The sequence below is a fragment of the Humulus lupulus genome, unplaced genomic scaffold, assembly GCF_963169125.1.
Source record: "Humulus lupulus unplaced genomic scaffold, drHumLupu1.1 SCAFFOLD_282, whole genome shotgun sequence".
Taxonomy (NCBI): Eukaryota; Viridiplantae; Streptophyta; class Magnoliopsida; order Rosales; family Cannabaceae; genus Humulus; species Humulus lupulus.
The window spans coordinates 1-13529 of record NW_026908830.1 but is presented as its reverse complement, the minus strand read 5'-3'; the positions used below and the strand labels follow the sequence as shown (position 1 = coordinate 13529).

At 44.2% G+C, this 13529-nt stretch overlaps 40 non-coding genes across 40 annotated transcripts; all 40 read left to right on the top strand.

Moving 5' to 3' along the window:
- Positions 1-147: 147 nt before the first annotated feature.
- LOC133812156 (5S ribosomal RNA) lies at positions 148-266 on the top strand. Its single transcript, XR_009883653.1, has one exon. It is a non-coding gene; the product is annotated as a 5S ribosomal RNA (ribosomal RNA).
- Positions 267-486: 220 nt separating this feature from the next.
- On the top strand, positions 487-605 carry LOC133812155 (5S ribosomal RNA). The gene has a single exon (XR_009883652.1). It is a non-coding gene; the product is annotated as a 5S ribosomal RNA (ribosomal RNA).
- Positions 606-825: 220 nt separating this feature from the next.
- LOC133812154 (5S ribosomal RNA) lies at positions 826-944 on the top strand. The gene has a single exon (XR_009883651.1). It is a non-coding gene; the product is annotated as a 5S ribosomal RNA (ribosomal RNA).
- Positions 945-1164: 220 nt separating this feature from the next.
- On the top strand, positions 1165-1283 carry LOC133812153 (5S ribosomal RNA). The gene has a single exon (XR_009883650.1). It is a non-coding gene; the product is annotated as a 5S ribosomal RNA (ribosomal RNA).
- A 220-nt stretch (positions 1284-1503) lies between these two features.
- On the top strand, positions 1504-1622 carry LOC133812152 (5S ribosomal RNA). The gene has a single exon (XR_009883649.1). It is a non-coding gene; the product is annotated as a 5S ribosomal RNA (ribosomal RNA).
- A 221-nt stretch (positions 1623-1843) lies between these two features.
- On the top strand, positions 1844-1962 carry LOC133812111 (5S ribosomal RNA). Its single transcript, XR_009883608.1, has one exon. It is a non-coding gene; the product is annotated as a 5S ribosomal RNA (ribosomal RNA).
- Positions 1963-2182: 220 nt separating this feature from the next.
- LOC133812151 (5S ribosomal RNA) lies at positions 2183-2301 on the top strand. Its single transcript, XR_009883648.1, has one exon. It is a non-coding gene; the product is annotated as a 5S ribosomal RNA (ribosomal RNA).
- A 220-nt stretch (positions 2302-2521) lies between these two features.
- Positions 2522-2640, top strand: LOC133812150 (5S ribosomal RNA). The gene has a single exon (XR_009883647.1). It is a non-coding gene; the product is annotated as a 5S ribosomal RNA (ribosomal RNA).
- Positions 2641-2860: 220 nt separating this feature from the next.
- LOC133812114 (5S ribosomal RNA) lies at positions 2861-2979 on the top strand. The gene has a single exon (XR_009883611.1). It is a non-coding gene; the product is annotated as a 5S ribosomal RNA (ribosomal RNA).
- Positions 2980-3199: 220 nt separating this feature from the next.
- Positions 3200-3318, top strand: LOC133812115 (5S ribosomal RNA). The gene has a single exon (XR_009883612.1). It is a non-coding gene; the product is annotated as a 5S ribosomal RNA (ribosomal RNA).
- Positions 3319-3538: 220 nt separating this feature from the next.
- Positions 3539-3657, top strand: LOC133812148 (5S ribosomal RNA). The gene has a single exon (XR_009883645.1). It is a non-coding gene; the product is annotated as a 5S ribosomal RNA (ribosomal RNA).
- A 220-nt stretch (positions 3658-3877) lies between these two features.
- LOC133812147 (5S ribosomal RNA) lies at positions 3878-3996 on the top strand. The gene has a single exon (XR_009883644.1). It is a non-coding gene; the product is annotated as a 5S ribosomal RNA (ribosomal RNA).
- Positions 3997-4217: 221 nt separating this feature from the next.
- LOC133812146 (5S ribosomal RNA) lies at positions 4218-4336 on the top strand. The gene has a single exon (XR_009883643.1). It is a non-coding gene; the product is annotated as a 5S ribosomal RNA (ribosomal RNA).
- A 220-nt stretch (positions 4337-4556) lies between these two features.
- Positions 4557-4675, top strand: LOC133812113 (5S ribosomal RNA). The gene has a single exon (XR_009883610.1). It is a non-coding gene; the product is annotated as a 5S ribosomal RNA (ribosomal RNA).
- Positions 4676-4895: 220 nt separating this feature from the next.
- Positions 4896-5014, top strand: LOC133812145 (5S ribosomal RNA). Its single transcript, XR_009883642.1, has one exon. It is a non-coding gene; the product is annotated as a 5S ribosomal RNA (ribosomal RNA).
- Positions 5015-5234: 220 nt separating this feature from the next.
- LOC133812144 (5S ribosomal RNA) lies at positions 5235-5353 on the top strand. Its single transcript, XR_009883641.1, has one exon. It is a non-coding gene; the product is annotated as a 5S ribosomal RNA (ribosomal RNA).
- Positions 5354-5573: 220 nt separating this feature from the next.
- On the top strand, positions 5574-5692 carry LOC133812143 (5S ribosomal RNA). The gene has a single exon (XR_009883640.1). It is a non-coding gene; the product is annotated as a 5S ribosomal RNA (ribosomal RNA).
- A 221-nt stretch (positions 5693-5913) lies between these two features.
- Positions 5914-6032, top strand: LOC133812142 (5S ribosomal RNA). The gene has a single exon (XR_009883639.1). It is a non-coding gene; the product is annotated as a 5S ribosomal RNA (ribosomal RNA).
- A 220-nt stretch (positions 6033-6252) lies between these two features.
- LOC133812141 (5S ribosomal RNA) lies at positions 6253-6371 on the top strand. Its single transcript, XR_009883638.1, has one exon. It is a non-coding gene; the product is annotated as a 5S ribosomal RNA (ribosomal RNA).
- Positions 6372-6591: 220 nt separating this feature from the next.
- On the top strand, positions 6592-6710 carry LOC133812140 (5S ribosomal RNA). The gene has a single exon (XR_009883637.1). It is a non-coding gene; the product is annotated as a 5S ribosomal RNA (ribosomal RNA).
- A 218-nt stretch (positions 6711-6928) lies between these two features.
- On the top strand, positions 6929-7047 carry LOC133812139 (5S ribosomal RNA). The gene has a single exon (XR_009883636.1). It is a non-coding gene; the product is annotated as a 5S ribosomal RNA (ribosomal RNA).
- Positions 7048-7267: 220 nt separating this feature from the next.
- On the top strand, positions 7268-7386 carry LOC133812137 (5S ribosomal RNA). The gene has a single exon (XR_009883634.1). It is a non-coding gene; the product is annotated as a 5S ribosomal RNA (ribosomal RNA).
- Positions 7387-7605: 219 nt separating this feature from the next.
- Positions 7606-7724, top strand: LOC133812136 (5S ribosomal RNA). The gene has a single exon (XR_009883633.1). It is a non-coding gene; the product is annotated as a 5S ribosomal RNA (ribosomal RNA).
- Positions 7725-7944: 220 nt separating this feature from the next.
- LOC133812121 (5S ribosomal RNA) lies at positions 7945-8063 on the top strand. The gene has a single exon (XR_009883618.1). It is a non-coding gene; the product is annotated as a 5S ribosomal RNA (ribosomal RNA).
- A 219-nt stretch (positions 8064-8282) lies between these two features.
- Positions 8283-8401, top strand: LOC133812135 (5S ribosomal RNA). Its single transcript, XR_009883632.1, has one exon. It is a non-coding gene; the product is annotated as a 5S ribosomal RNA (ribosomal RNA).
- Positions 8402-8621: 220 nt separating this feature from the next.
- On the top strand, positions 8622-8740 carry LOC133812127 (5S ribosomal RNA). Its single transcript, XR_009883624.1, has one exon. It is a non-coding gene; the product is annotated as a 5S ribosomal RNA (ribosomal RNA).
- A 220-nt stretch (positions 8741-8960) lies between these two features.
- On the top strand, positions 8961-9079 carry LOC133812116 (5S ribosomal RNA). Its single transcript, XR_009883613.1, has one exon. It is a non-coding gene; the product is annotated as a 5S ribosomal RNA (ribosomal RNA).
- A 219-nt stretch (positions 9080-9298) lies between these two features.
- Positions 9299-9417, top strand: LOC133812104 (5S ribosomal RNA). The gene has a single exon (XR_009883601.1). It is a non-coding gene; the product is annotated as a 5S ribosomal RNA (ribosomal RNA).
- Positions 9418-9637: 220 nt separating this feature from the next.
- LOC133812093 (5S ribosomal RNA) lies at positions 9638-9756 on the top strand. The gene has a single exon (XR_009883590.1). It is a non-coding gene; the product is annotated as a 5S ribosomal RNA (ribosomal RNA).
- A 221-nt stretch (positions 9757-9977) lies between these two features.
- On the top strand, positions 9978-10096 carry LOC133812130 (5S ribosomal RNA). Its single transcript, XR_009883627.1, has one exon. It is a non-coding gene; the product is annotated as a 5S ribosomal RNA (ribosomal RNA).
- Positions 10097-10314: 218 nt separating this feature from the next.
- Positions 10315-10433, top strand: LOC133812079 (5S ribosomal RNA). Its single transcript, XR_009883579.1, has one exon. It is a non-coding gene; the product is annotated as a 5S ribosomal RNA (ribosomal RNA).
- Positions 10434-10653: 220 nt separating this feature from the next.
- On the top strand, positions 10654-10772 carry LOC133812068 (5S ribosomal RNA). The gene has a single exon (XR_009883568.1). It is a non-coding gene; the product is annotated as a 5S ribosomal RNA (ribosomal RNA).
- A 219-nt stretch (positions 10773-10991) lies between these two features.
- LOC133812056 (5S ribosomal RNA) lies at positions 10992-11110 on the top strand. Its single transcript, XR_009883557.1, has one exon. It is a non-coding gene; the product is annotated as a 5S ribosomal RNA (ribosomal RNA).
- Positions 11111-11330: 220 nt separating this feature from the next.
- On the top strand, positions 11331-11449 carry LOC133812171 (5S ribosomal RNA). Its single transcript, XR_009883668.1, has one exon. It is a non-coding gene; the product is annotated as a 5S ribosomal RNA (ribosomal RNA).
- Positions 11450-11669: 220 nt separating this feature from the next.
- On the top strand, positions 11670-11788 carry LOC133812160 (5S ribosomal RNA). The gene has a single exon (XR_009883657.1). It is a non-coding gene; the product is annotated as a 5S ribosomal RNA (ribosomal RNA).
- A 221-nt stretch (positions 11789-12009) lies between these two features.
- On the top strand, positions 12010-12128 carry LOC133812149 (5S ribosomal RNA). Its single transcript, XR_009883646.1, has one exon. It is a non-coding gene; the product is annotated as a 5S ribosomal RNA (ribosomal RNA).
- A 221-nt stretch (positions 12129-12349) lies between these two features.
- LOC133812138 (5S ribosomal RNA) lies at positions 12350-12468 on the top strand. Its single transcript, XR_009883635.1, has one exon. It is a non-coding gene; the product is annotated as a 5S ribosomal RNA (ribosomal RNA).
- A 220-nt stretch (positions 12469-12688) lies between these two features.
- On the top strand, positions 12689-12807 carry LOC133812050 (5S ribosomal RNA). The gene has a single exon (XR_009883550.1). It is a non-coding gene; the product is annotated as a 5S ribosomal RNA (ribosomal RNA).
- A 219-nt stretch (positions 12808-13026) lies between these two features.
- Positions 13027-13145, top strand: LOC133812119 (5S ribosomal RNA). The gene has a single exon (XR_009883616.1). It is a non-coding gene; the product is annotated as a 5S ribosomal RNA (ribosomal RNA).
- A 220-nt stretch (positions 13146-13365) lies between these two features.
- On the top strand, positions 13366-13484 carry LOC133812110 (5S ribosomal RNA). The gene has a single exon (XR_009883607.1). It is a non-coding gene; the product is annotated as a 5S ribosomal RNA (ribosomal RNA).
- The last annotated feature ends 45 nt before the right edge of the window (positions 13485-13529 follow it).

The following is a 13529-nucleotide window of genomic DNA, read 5'->3' as shown; positions in this document are numbered from 1 at the left end:
TTTAAAAACTCATTTATTTCGTTTTCCTTGAGGGGTTAATACCGTGGTCACTAACAAGCAGCGAATAAGAAGTTCCTAGTCAATCCGGGGGAGAAAAGGGAGGACACACGCGCTCGCTATAAATGAATATTGCGGACCAAACATTCCGGGTGCGATCATACCAGCACTAATGCACCGGATCCCATCAGAACTCCGCAGTTAAGCGTGCTTGGGCGAGAGTAGTACTAGGATGGGTGACCTCCTGGGAAGTCCTCGTGTTGCACCCCTGAAAACATCATTTTTTTTTTCCCTTTAAAAATCCACCTACGGCTCAAAAGTTTGTATTTTTTGTTTTAAATCTTTAAAAACTCATTTATTTCGTTTTCCTTGAGGGGTTAATACCGTGGTCACTAACAAGCAGCGAATAAGAAGTTCCTAGTCAATCCGGGGGAGAAAAGGGAGGACACACGCGCTCGCTATAAATGAATATTGCGGACCAAACATTCCGGGTGCGATCATACCAGCACTAATGCACCGGATCCCATCAGAACTCCGCAGTTAAGCGTGCTTGGGCGAGAGTAGTACTAGGATGGGTGACCTCCTGGGAAGTCCTCGTGTTGCACCCCTGAAAACATCATTTTTTTTTTCCCTTTAAAAATCCACCTACGGCTCAAAAGTTTGTATTTTTTGTTTTAAATCTTTAAAAACTCATTTATTTCGTTTTCCTTGAGGGGTTAATACCGTGGTCACTAACAAGCAGCGAATAAGAAGTTCCTAGTCAATCCGGGGGAGAAAAGGGAGGACACACGCGCTCGCTATAAATGAATATTGCGGACCAAACATTCCGGGTGCGATCATACCAGCACTAATGCACCGGATCCCATCAGAACTCCGCAGTTAAGCGTGCTTGGGCGAGAGTAGTACTAGGATGGGTGACCTCCTGGGAAGTCCTCGTGTTGCACCCCTGAAAACATCATTTTTTTTTTCCCTTTAAAAATCCACCTACGGCTCAAAAGTTTGTATTTTTTGTTTTAAATCTTTAAAAACTCATTTATTTCGTTTTCCTTGAGGGGTTAATACCGTGGTCACTAACAAGCAGCGAATAAGAAGTTCCTAGTCAATCCGGGGGAGAAAAGGGAGGACACACGCGCTCGCTATAAATGAATATTGCGGACCAAACATTCCGGGTGCGATCATACCAGCACTAATGCACCGGATCCCATCAGAACTCCGCAGTTAAGCGTGCTTGGGCGAGAGTAGTACTAGGATGGGTGACCTCCTGGGAAGTCCTCGTGTTGCACCCCTGAAGACATCATTTTTTTTTTCCCTTTAAAAATCCACCTACGGCTCAAAAGTTTGTATTTTTTGTTTTAAATCTTTAAAAACTCATTTATTTCGTTTTCCTTGAGGGGTTAATACCGTGGTCACTAACAAGCAGCGAATAAGAAGTTCCTAGTCAATCCGGGGGAGAAAAGGGAGGACACACGCGCTCGCTATAAATGAATATTGCGGAACAAACATTCCGGGTGCGATCATACCAGCACTAATGCACCGGATCCCATCAGAACTCCGCAGTTAAGCGTGCTTGGGCGAGAGTAGTACTAGGATGGGTGACCTCCTGGGAAGTCCTCGTGTTGCACCCCTGAAGACATCATTTTTTTTTTTCCCTTTAAAAATCCACCTACGGCTCAAAAGTTTGTATTTTTTGTTTTAAATCTTTAAAAACTCATTTATTTCGTTTTCCTTGAGGGGTTAATACCGTGGTCACTAACAAGCAGCGAATAAGAAGTTCCTAGTCAATCCGGGGGAGAAAAGGGAGGACACACGCGCTCGCTATAAATGAATATTGCGGACCAAACATTCCGGGTGCGATCATACCAGCACTAATGCACCGGATCCCATCAGAACTCCGCAGTTAAGCGTGCTTGGGCGAGAGTAGTACTAGGATGGGTGACCTCCAGGGAAGTCCTCGTGTTGCACCCCTGAAAACATCATTTTTTTTTTCCCTTTAAAAATCCACCTACGGCTCAAAAGTTTGTATTTTTTGTTTTAAATCTTTAAAAACTCATTTATTTCGTTTTCCTTGAGGGGTTAATACTGTGGTCACTAACAAGCAGCGAATAAGAAGTTCCTAGTCAATCCGGGGGAGAAAAGGGAGGACACACGCGCTCGCTATAAATGAATATTGCGGACCAAACATTCCGGGTGCGATCATACCAGCACTAATGCACCGGATCCCATCAGAACTCCGCAGTTAAGCGTGCTTGGGCGAGAGTAGTACTAGGATGGGTGACCTCCTGGGAAGTCCTCGTGTTGCACCCCTGAAAACATTATTTATTTTTTCCCTTTAAAAATCCACCTACGACTCAAAAGTTTGTATTTTTTGTTTTAAATCTTTAAAAACTCATTTATTTCGTTTTCCTTGAGGGGTTAATACCGTGGTCACTAACAAGCAGCGAATAAGAAGTTCCTAGTCAATCCGGGGGAGAAAAGGGAGGACACACGCGCTCGCTATAAATGAATATTGCGGACCAAACATTCCGGGTGCGATCATACCAGCACTAATGCACCGGATCCCATCAGAACTCCGCAGTTAAGCGTGCTTGGGCGAGAGTAGTACTAGGATGGGTGACCTCCTGGGAAGTCCTCGTGTTGCACCCCTGAAAACATAATTTTTTTTTTCCCTTTAAAAATCCACCTACGGCTCAAAAGTTTGTATTTTTTGTTTTAAATCTTTAAAAACTCATTTATTTCGTTTTCCTTGAGGGGTTAATACCGTGGTCACTAACAAGCAGCGAATAAGAAGTTCCTAGTCAATCCGGGGGAGAAAAGGGAGGACACACGCGCTCGCTATAAATGAATATTGCGGAACAAACATTCCGGGTGCGATCATACCAGCACTAATGCACCGGATCCCATCAGAACTCCACAGTTAAGCGTGCTTGGGCGAGAGTAGTACTAGGATGGGTGACCTCCTGGGAAGTCCTCGTGTTGCACCCCTGAAAACATCATTTTTTTTTTCCCTTTAAAAATCCACCTACGGCTCAAAAGTTTGTATTTTTTGTTTTAAATCTTTAAAAACTCATTTATTTCGTTTTCCTTGAGGGGTTAATACCGTGGTCACTAACAAGCAGCGAATAAGAAGTTCCTAGTCAATCCGGGGGAGAAAAGGGAGGACACACGCGCTCGCTATAAATGAATATTGCGGACCAAACATTCCGGGTGCGATCATACCAGCACTAATGCACCGGATCCCATCAGAACTCCGCAGATAAGCGTGCTTGGGCGAGAGTAGTACTAGGATGGGTGACCTCCTGGGAAGTCCTCGTGTTGCACCCCTGAAAACATCATTTTTTTTTTCCCTTTAAAAATCCACCTACGGCTCAAAAGTTTGTATTTTTTGTTTTAAATCTTTAAAAACTCATTTATTTCGTTTTCCTTGAGGGGTTAATACCGTGGTCACTAACAAGCAGCGAATAAGAAGTTCCTAGTCAATCCGGGGGAGAAAAGGGAGGACACACGCGCTCGCTATAAATGAATATTGCGGACCAAACATTCCGGGTGCGATCATACCAGCACTAATGCACCGGATCCCATCAGAACTCCGCAGTTAAGCGTGCTTGGGCGAGAGTAGTACTAGGATGGGTGACCTCCTGGGAAGTCCTCGTGTTGCACCCCTGAAGACATCATTTTTTTTTTCCCTTTAAAAATCCACCTACGGCTCAAAAGTTTGTATTTTTTGTTTTAAATCTTTAAAAACTCATTTATTTCGTTTTCCTTGAGGGGTTAATACCGTGGTCACTAACAAGCAGCGAATAAGAAGTTCCTAGTCAATCCGGGGGAGAAAAGGGAGGACACACGCGCTCGCTATAAATGAATATTGCGGAACAAACATTCCGGGTGCGATCATACCAGCACTAATGCACCGGATCCCATCAGAACTCCGCAGTTAAGCGTGCTTGGGCGAGAGTAGTACTAGGATGGGTGACCTCCTGGGAAGTCCTCGTGTTGCACCCCTGAAGACATCATTTTTTTTTTTCCCTTTAAAAATCCACCTACGGCTCAAAAGTTTGTATTTTTTGTTTTAAATCTTTAAAAACTCATTTATTTCGTTTTCCTTGAGGGGTTAATACCGTGGTCACTAACAAGCAGCGAATAAGAAGTTCCTAGTCAATCCGGGGGAGAAAAGGGAGGACACACGCGCTCGCTATAAATGAATATTGCGGACCAAACATTCCGGGTGCGATCATACCAGCACTAATGCACCGGATCCCATCAGAACTCCGCAGTTAAGCGTGCTTGGGCGAGAGTAGTACTAGGATGGGTGACCTCCTGGGAAGTCCTCGTGTTGCACCCCTGAAAACATCATTTTTTTTTTCCCTTTAAAAATCCACCTACGGCTCAAAAGTTTGTATTTTTTGTTTTAAATCTTTAAAAACTCATTTATTTCGTTTTCCTTGAGGGGTTAATACCGTGGTCACTAACAAGCAGCGAATAAGAAGTTCCTAGTCAATCCGGGGGAGAAAAGGGAGGACACACGCGCTCGCTATAAATGAATATTGCGGAACAAACATTCCGGGTGCGATCATACCAGCACTAATGCACCGGATCCCATCAGAACTCCACAGTTAAGCGTGCTTGGGCGAGAGTAGTACTAGGATGGGTGACCTCCTGGGAAGTCCTCGTGTTGCACCCCTGAAAACATCATTTTTTTTTTCCCTTTAAAAATCCACCTACGGCTCAAAAGTTTGTATTTTTTGTTTTAAATCTTTAAAAACTCATTTATTTCGTTTTCCTTGAGGGGTTAATACCGTGGTCACTAACAAGCAGCGAATAAGAAGTTCCTAGTCAATCCGGGGGAGAAAAGGGAGGACACACGCGCTCGCTATAAATGAATATTGCGGACCAAACATTCCGGGTGCGATCATACCAGCACTAATGCACCGGATCCCATCAGAACTCCGCAGTTAAGCGTGCTTGGGCGAGAGTAGTACTAGGATGGGTGACCTCCTGGGAAGTCCTCGTGTTGCACCCCTGAAAACATCGTTTTTTTTTTCCCTTTAAAAATCCACCTACGGCTCAAAAGTTTGTATTTTTTGTTTTAAATCTTTAAAAACTCATTTATTTCGTTTTCCTTGAGGGGTTAATACCGTGGTCACTAACAAGCAGCGAATAAGAAGTTCCTAGTCAATCCGGGGGAGAAAAGGGAGGACACACGCGCTCGCTATAAATGAATATTGCGGAACAAACATTCCGGGTGCGATCATACCAGCACTAATGCACCGGATCCCATCAGAACTCCGCAGTTAAGCGTGCTTGGGCGAGAGTAGTACTAGGATGGGTGACCTCCTGGGAAGTCCTCGTGTTGCACCCCTGAAAACATCATTTTTTTTTTCCCTTTAAAAATCCACCTACGGCTCAAAAGTTTGTATTTTTTGTTTTAAATCTTTAAAAACTCATTTATTTCGTTTTCCTTGAGGGGTTAATACCGTGGTCACTAACAAGCAGCGAATAAGAAGTTCCTTGTCAATCCGGGGGAGAAAAGGGAGGACACACGCGCTCGCTATAAATGAATATTGCGGAACAAACATTCCGGGTGCGATCATACCAGCACTAATGCACCGGATCCCATCAGAACTCCGCAGTTAAGCGTGCTTGGGCGAGAGTAGTACTAGGATGGGTGACCTCCTGGGAAGTCCTCGTGTTGCACCCCTGAAGACATCATTTTTTTTTTTCCCTTTAAAAATCCACCTACGGCTCAAAAGTTTGTATTTTTTGTTTTAAATCTTTAAAAACTCATTTATTTCGTTTTCCTTGAGGGGTTAATACCGTGGTCACTAACAAGCAGCGAATAAGAAGTTCCTAGTCAATCCGGGGGAGAAAAGGGAGGACACACGCGCTCGCTATAAATGAATATTGCGGAACAAACATTCCGGGTGCGATCATACCAGCACTAATGCACCGGATCCCATCAGAACTCCGCAGTTAAGCGTGCTTGGGCGAGAGTAGTACTAGGATGGGTGACCTCCTGGGAAGTCCTCGTGTTGCACCCCTGAAGACATCATTTTTTTTTTCCCTTTAAAAATCCACCTACGGCTCAAAAGTTTGTATTTTTTGTTTTAAATCTTTAAAAACTCATTTATTTCGTTTTCCTTGAGGGGTTAATACCGTGGTCACTAACAAGCAGCGAATAAGAAGTTCCTAGTCAATCCGGGGGAGAAAAGGGAGGACACACGCGCTCGCTATAAATGAATATTGCGGACCAAACATTCCGGGTGCGATCATACCAGCACTAATGCACCGGATCCCATCAGAACTCCGCAGTTAAGCGTGCTTGGGCGAGAGTAGTACTAGGATGGGTGACCTCCTGGGAAGTCCTCGTGTTGCACCCCTGAAAACATCATTTTTTTTTTCCCTTTAAAAATCCACCTACGGCTCAAAAGTTTGTATTTTTTGTTTTAAATCTTTAAAAACTCATTTATTTCGTTTTCCTTGAGGGGTTAATACTGTGGTCACTAACAAGCAGCGAATAAGAAGTTCCTAGTCAATCCGGGGGAGAAAAGGGAGGACACACGCGCTCGCTATAAATGAATATTGCGGACCAAACATTCCGGGTGCGATCATACCAGCACTAATGCACCGGATCCCATCAGAACTCCGCAGTTAAGCGTGCTTGGGCGAGAGTAGTACTAGGATGGGTGACCTCCTGGGAAGTCCTCGTGTTGCACCCCTGAAAACATCATTTTTTTTCCCTTTAAAAATCCACCTACGGCTCAAAAGTTTGTATTTTTTGTTTTAAATCTTTAAAAACTCATTTATTTCGTTTTCCTTGAGGGGTTAATACCGTGGTCACTAACAAGCAGCGAATAAGAAGTTCCTAGTCAATCCGGGGGAGAAAAGGGAGCACACACGCGCTCGCTATAAATGAATATTGCGGACCAAACATTCCGGGTGCGATCATACCAGCACTAATGCACCGGATCCCATCAGAACTCCGCAGTTAAGCGTGCTTGGGCGAGAGTAGTACTAGGATGGGTGACCTCCTGGGAAGTCCTCGTGTTGCACCCCTGAAAACATCATTTTTTTTTTCCCTTTAAAAATCCACCTACGGCTCAAAAGTTTGTATTTTTTGTTTTAAATCTTTAAAAACTCATTTATTTCGTTTTCCTTGAGGGGTTAATACCGTGGTCACTAACAAGCAGCGAATAAGAAGTTCCTAGTCAATCCGGGGGAGAAAAGGGAGGACACACGCGCTCGCTATAAATGAATATTGCGGACCAAACATTCCGGGTGCGATCATACCAGCACTAATGCACCGGATCCCATCAGAACTCCGCAGTTAAGCGTGCTTGGGCGAGAGTAGTACTAGGATGGGTGACCTCCTGGGAAGTCCTCGTGTTGCACCCCTGAAGACATCATTTTTTTTTCCCTTTAAAAATCCATCTACGGCTCAAAAGTTTGTATTTTTTGTTTTAAATCTTTAAAAACTCATTTATTTCGTTTTCCTTGAGGGGTTAATACCGTGGTCACTAACAAGCAGCGAATAAGAAGTTCCTAGTCAATCCGGGGGAGAAAAGGGAGGACACACGCGCTCGCTATAAATGAATATTGCGGAACAAACATTCCGGGTGCGATCATACCAGCACTAATGCACCGGATCCCATCAGAACTCCGCAGTTAAGCGTGCTTGGGCGAGAGTAGTACTAGGATGGGTGACCTCCTGGGAAGTCCTCGTGTTGCACCCCTGAAGACATCATTTTTTTTTTCCCTTTAAAAATCCACCTACGGCTCAAAAGTTTGTATTTTTTGTTTTAAATCTTTAAAAACTCATTTATTTCGTTTTCCTTGAGGGGTTAATACCGTGGTCACTAACAAGCAGCGAATAAGAAGTTCCTAGTCAATCCGGGGGAGAAAAGGGAGGACACACGCGCTCGCTATAAATGAATATTGCGGACCAAACATTCCGGGTGCGATCATACCAGCACTAATGCACCGGTTCCCATCAGAACTCCGCAGTTAAGCGTGCTTGGGCGAGAGTAGTACTAGGATGGGTGACCTCCTGGGAAGTCCTCGTGTTGCACCCCTGAAAACATCATTTTTTTTTCCCTTTAAAAATCCACCTACGGCTCAAAAGTTTGTATTTTTTGTTTTAAATCTTTAAAAACTCATTTATTTCGTTTTCCTTGAGGGGTTAATACCGTGGTCACTAACAAGCAGCGAATAAGAAGTTCCTAGTCAATCCGGGGGAGAAAAGGGAGGACACACGCGCTCGCTATAAATGAATATTGCGGACCAAACATTCCGGGTGCGATCATACCAGCACTAATGCACCGGATCCCATCAGAACTCCGCAGTTAAGCGTGCTTGGGCGAGAGTAGTACTAGGATGGGTGACCTCCTGGGAAGTCCTCGTGTTGCACCCCTGAAAACATTATTTATTTTTTCCCTTTAAAAATCCACCTACGGCTCAAAAGTTTGTATTTTTTGGTTTAAATCTTTAAAAACTCATTTATTTCGTTTTCCTTGAGGGGTTAATACCGTGGTCACTAACAAGCAGCGAATAAGAAGTTCCTAGTCAATCCGGGGGAGAAAAGGGAGGACACACGCGCTCGCTATAAATGAATATTGCGGAACAAACATTCCGGGTGCGATCATACCAGCACTAATGCACCGGATCCCATCAGAACTCCGCAGTTAAGCGTGCTTGGGCGAGAGTAGTACTAGGATGGGTGACCTCCTGGGAAGTCCTCGTGTTGCACCCCTGAAAACATCATTTTTTTTTTCCCTTTAAAAATCCACCTACGGCTCAAAAGTTTGTATTTTTTGTTTTAAATCTTTAAAAACTCATTTATTTCGTTTTCCTTGAGGGGTTAATACCGTGGTCACTAACAAGCAGCGAATAAGAAGTTCCTAGTCAATCCGGGGGAGAAAAGGGAGGACACACGCGCTCGCTATAAATGAATATTGCGGAACAAACATTCCGGGTGCGATCATACCAGCACTAATGCACCGGATCCCATCAGAACTCCGCAGTTAAGCGTGCTTGGGCGAGAGTAGTACTAGGATGGGTGACCTCCTGGGAAGTCCTCGTGTTGCACCCCTGAAAACATCATTTTTTTTTCCCTTTAAAAATCCACCTACGGCTCAAAAGTTTGTATTTTTTGTTTTAAATCTTTAAAAACTCATTTATTTCGTTTTCCTTGAGGGGTTAATACCGTGGTCACTAACAAGCAGCGAATAAGAAGTTCCTAGTCAATCCGGGGGAGAAAAGGGAGGACACACGCGCTCGCTATAAATGAATATTGCGGAACAAACATTCCGGGTGCGATCATACCAGCACTAATGCACCGGATCCCATCAGAACTCCGCAGTTAAGCGTGCTTGGGCGAGAGTAGTACTAGGATGGGTGACCTCCTGGGAAGTCCTCGTGTTGCACCCCTGAAGACATCATTTTTTTTTTCCCTTTAAAAATCCACCTACGGCTCAAAAGTTTGTATTTTTTGTTTTAAATCTTTAAAAACTCATTTATTTCGTTTTCCTTGAGGGGTTAATACCGTGGTCACTAACAAGCAGCGAATAAGAAGTTCCTAGTCAATCCGGGGGAGAAAAGGGAGGACACACGCGCTCGCTATAAATGAATATTGCGGAACAAACATTCCGGGTGCGATCATACCAGCACTAATGCACCGGATCCCATCAGAACTCCGCAGTTAAGCGTGCTTGGGCGAGAGTAGTACTAGGATGGGTGACCTCCTGGGAAGTCCTCGTGTTGCACCCCTGAAGACATCATTTTTTTTTTTCCCTTTAAAAATCCACCTACTGCTCAAAAGTTTGTATTTTTTGTTTTAAATCTTTAAAAACTCATTTATTTCGTTTTCCTTGAGGGGTTAATACCGTGGTCACTAACAAGCAGCGAATAAGAAGTTCCTAGTCAATCCGGGGGAGAAAAGGGAGGACACACGCGCTCGCTATAAATGAATATTGCGGACCAAACATTCCGGGTGCGATCATACCAGCACTAATGCACCGGATACCATCAGAACTCCGCAGTTAAGCGTGCTTGGGCGAGAGTAGTACTAGGATGGGTGACCTCCTGGGAAGTCCTCGTGTTGCACCCCTGAAAACATCATTTTTTTTTCCCTTTAAAAATCCACCTACGGCTCAAAAGTTTGTATTTTTGTTTTAAATCTTTAAAAACTCATTTATTTCGTTTTCCTTGAGGGGTTAATACTGTGGTCACTAACAAGCAGCGAATAAGAAGTTCCTAGTCAATCCGGGGGAGAAAAGGGAGGACACACGCGCTCGCTATAAATGAATATTGCGGACCAAACATTCCGGGTGCGATCATACCAGCACTAATGCACCGGATCCCATCAGAACTCCGCAGTTAAGCGTGCTTGGGCGAGAGTAGTACTAGGATGGGTGACCTCCTGGGAAGTCCTCGTGTTGCACCCCTGAAAACATCATTTTTTTTTTCCCTTTAAAAATCCACCTACGGCTCAAAAGTTTGTATTTTTTGTTTTAAATCTTTAAAAACTCATTTATTTCGTTTTCCTTGAGGGGTTAATACCGTGGTCACTAACAAGCAGCGAATAAGAAGTTCCTAGTCAATCCGGGGGAGAAAAGGGAGGACACACGCGCTCGCTATAAATGAATATTGCGGACCAAACATTCCGGGTGCGATCATACCAGCACTAATGCACCGGATCCCATCAGAACTCCGCAGTTAAGCGTGCTTGGGCGAGAGTAGTACTAGGATGGGTGACCTCCTGGGAAGTCCTCGTGTTGCACCCCTGAAGACATCATTTTTTTTTTCCCTTTAAAAATCCACCTACGGCTCAAAAGTTTGTATTTTTGTTTTAAATCTTTAAAAACTCATTTATTTCGTTTTCCTTGAGGGGTTAATACCGTGGTCACTAACAAGCAGCGAATAAGAAGTTCCTAGTCAATCCGGGGGAGAAAAGGGAGGACACACGCGCTCGCTATAAATGAATATTGCGGACCAAACATTCCGGGTGCGATCATACCAGCACTAATGCACCGGATCCCATCAGAACTCCGCAGTTAAGCGTGCTTGGGCGAGAGTAGTACTAGGATGGGTGACCTCCTGGGAAGTCCTCGTGTTGCACCCCTGAAGACATCATTTTTTTTTTCCCTTTAAAAATCCACCTACGGCTCAAAAGTTTGTATTTTTTGTTTTAAATCTTTAAAAACTCATTTATTTCGTTTTCCTTGAGGGGTTAATACCGTGGTCACTAACAAGCAGCGAATAAGAAGTTCCTAGTCAATCCGGGGGAGAAAAGGGAGGACACACGCGCTCGCTATAAATGAATATTGCGGAACAAACATTCCGGGTGCGATCATACCAGCACTAATGCACCGGATCCCATCAGAACTCCGCAGTTAAGCGTGCTTGGGCGAGAGTAGTACTAGGATGGGTGACCTCCTGGGAAGTCCTCGTGTTGCACCCCTGAAGACATCATTTTTTTTTTCCCTTTAAAAATCCACCTACGGCTCAAAAGTTTGTATTTTTTGTTTTAAATCTTTAAAAACTCATTTATTTCGTTTTCCTTGAGGGGTTAATACCGTGGTCACTAACAAGCAGCGAATAAGAAGTTCCTAGTCAATCCGGGGGAGAAAAGGGAGGACACACGCGCTCGCTATAAATGAATATTGCGGACCAAACATTCCGGGTGCGATCATACCAGCACTAATGCACCGGATCCCATCAGAACTCCGCAGTTAAGCGTGCTTGGGCGAGAGTAGTACTAGGATGGGTGACCTCCTGGGAAGTCCTCGTGTTGCACCCCTGAAAACATCATTTTTTTTTTCCCTTTAAAAATCCACCTACGGCTCAAAAGTTTGTATTTTTTGTTTTAAATCTTTAAAAACTCATTTATTTCGTTTTCCTTGAGGGGTTAATACCGTGGTCACTAACAAGCAGCGAATAAGAAGTTCCTAGTCAATCCGGGGGAGGAAAAGGGAGGACACACGCGCTCGCTATAAATGAATATTGCGGAACAAACATTCCGGGTGCGATCATACCAGCACTAATGCACCGGATCCCATCAGAACTCCGCAGTTAAGCGTGCTTGGGCGAGAGTAGTACTAGGATGGGTGACCTCCTGGGAAGTCCTCGTGTTGCACCCCTGAAAACATCATTTTTTTTTTTCCCTTTAAAAATCCACCTACGGCTCAAAAGTTTGTATTTTTTGTTTTAAATCTTTAAAAACTCATTTATTTCGTTTTCCTTGAGGGGTTAATACCGTGGTCACTAACAAGCAGCGAATAAGAAGTTCCTAGTCAATCCGGGGGAGAAAAGGGAGGACACACGCGCTCGCTATAAATGAATATTGCGGAACAAACATTCCGGGTGCGATCATACCAGCACTAATGCACCGGATCCCATCAGAACTCCGCAGTTAAGCGTGCTTGGGCGAGAGTAGTACTAGGATGGGTGACCTCCTGGGAAGTCCTCGTGTTGCACCCCTGAAAACATCATTTTTTTTTTCCCTTTAAAAATCCACCTACGGCTCAAAAGTTTGTATTTTTTGTTTTAAATCTTTAAAAACTCATTTATTTCGTTTTCCTTGAGGGGTTAATACCGTGGTCACTAACAAGCAGCGAATAAGAAGTTCCTAGTCAATCCGGGGGAGAAAAGGGAGGACACACGCGCTCGCTATAAATGAATATTGCGGAACAAACATTCCGGGTGCGATCATACCAGCACTAATGCACCGGATCCCATCAGAACTCCGCAGTTAAGCGTGCTTGGGCGAGAGTAGTACTAGGATGGGTGACCTCCTGGGAAGTCCTCGTGTTGCACCCCTGAAAACATCATTTTTTTTTCCCTTTAAAAATCCACCTACGGCTCAAAAGTTTGTATTTTTTGTTTTAAATCTTTAAAAACTCATTTATTTCGTTTTCCTTGAGGGGTTAATACCGTGGTCACTAACAAGCAGCGAATAAGAAGTTCCTAGTCAATCCGGGGGAGAAAAGGGAGGACACACGCGCTCGCTATAAATGAATATTGCGGAACAAACATTCCGGGTGCGATCATACCAGCACTAATGCACCGGATCCCATCAGAACTCCGCAGTTAAGCGTGCTTGGGCGAGAGTAGTACTAGGATGGGTGACCTCCTGGGAAGTCCTCGTGTTGCACCGCTGAAAACATCATTTTTTTTTTCCCTTTAAAAATCCACCTACGGCTCAAAAGTTTGTATTTTTTGTTTTAAATCTTTAAAAACTCATTTATTTCGTTTTCCTTGAGGGGTTAATACCGTGGTCACTAACAAGCAGCGAATAAGAAGTTCCTAGTCAATCCGGGGGAGAAAAGGGAGGACACACGCGCTCGCTATAAATGAATATTGCGGAACAAACATTCCGGGTGCGATCATACCAGCACTAATGCACCGGATCCCATCAGAACTCCGCAGCTAAGCGTGCTTGGGCGAGAGTAGTACTAGGATGGGTGACCTCCTGGGAAGTCCTCGTGTTGCACCCCTGAAAACATCATTTTTTTTTTCCCTTTAAAAATCCACCTACGGCT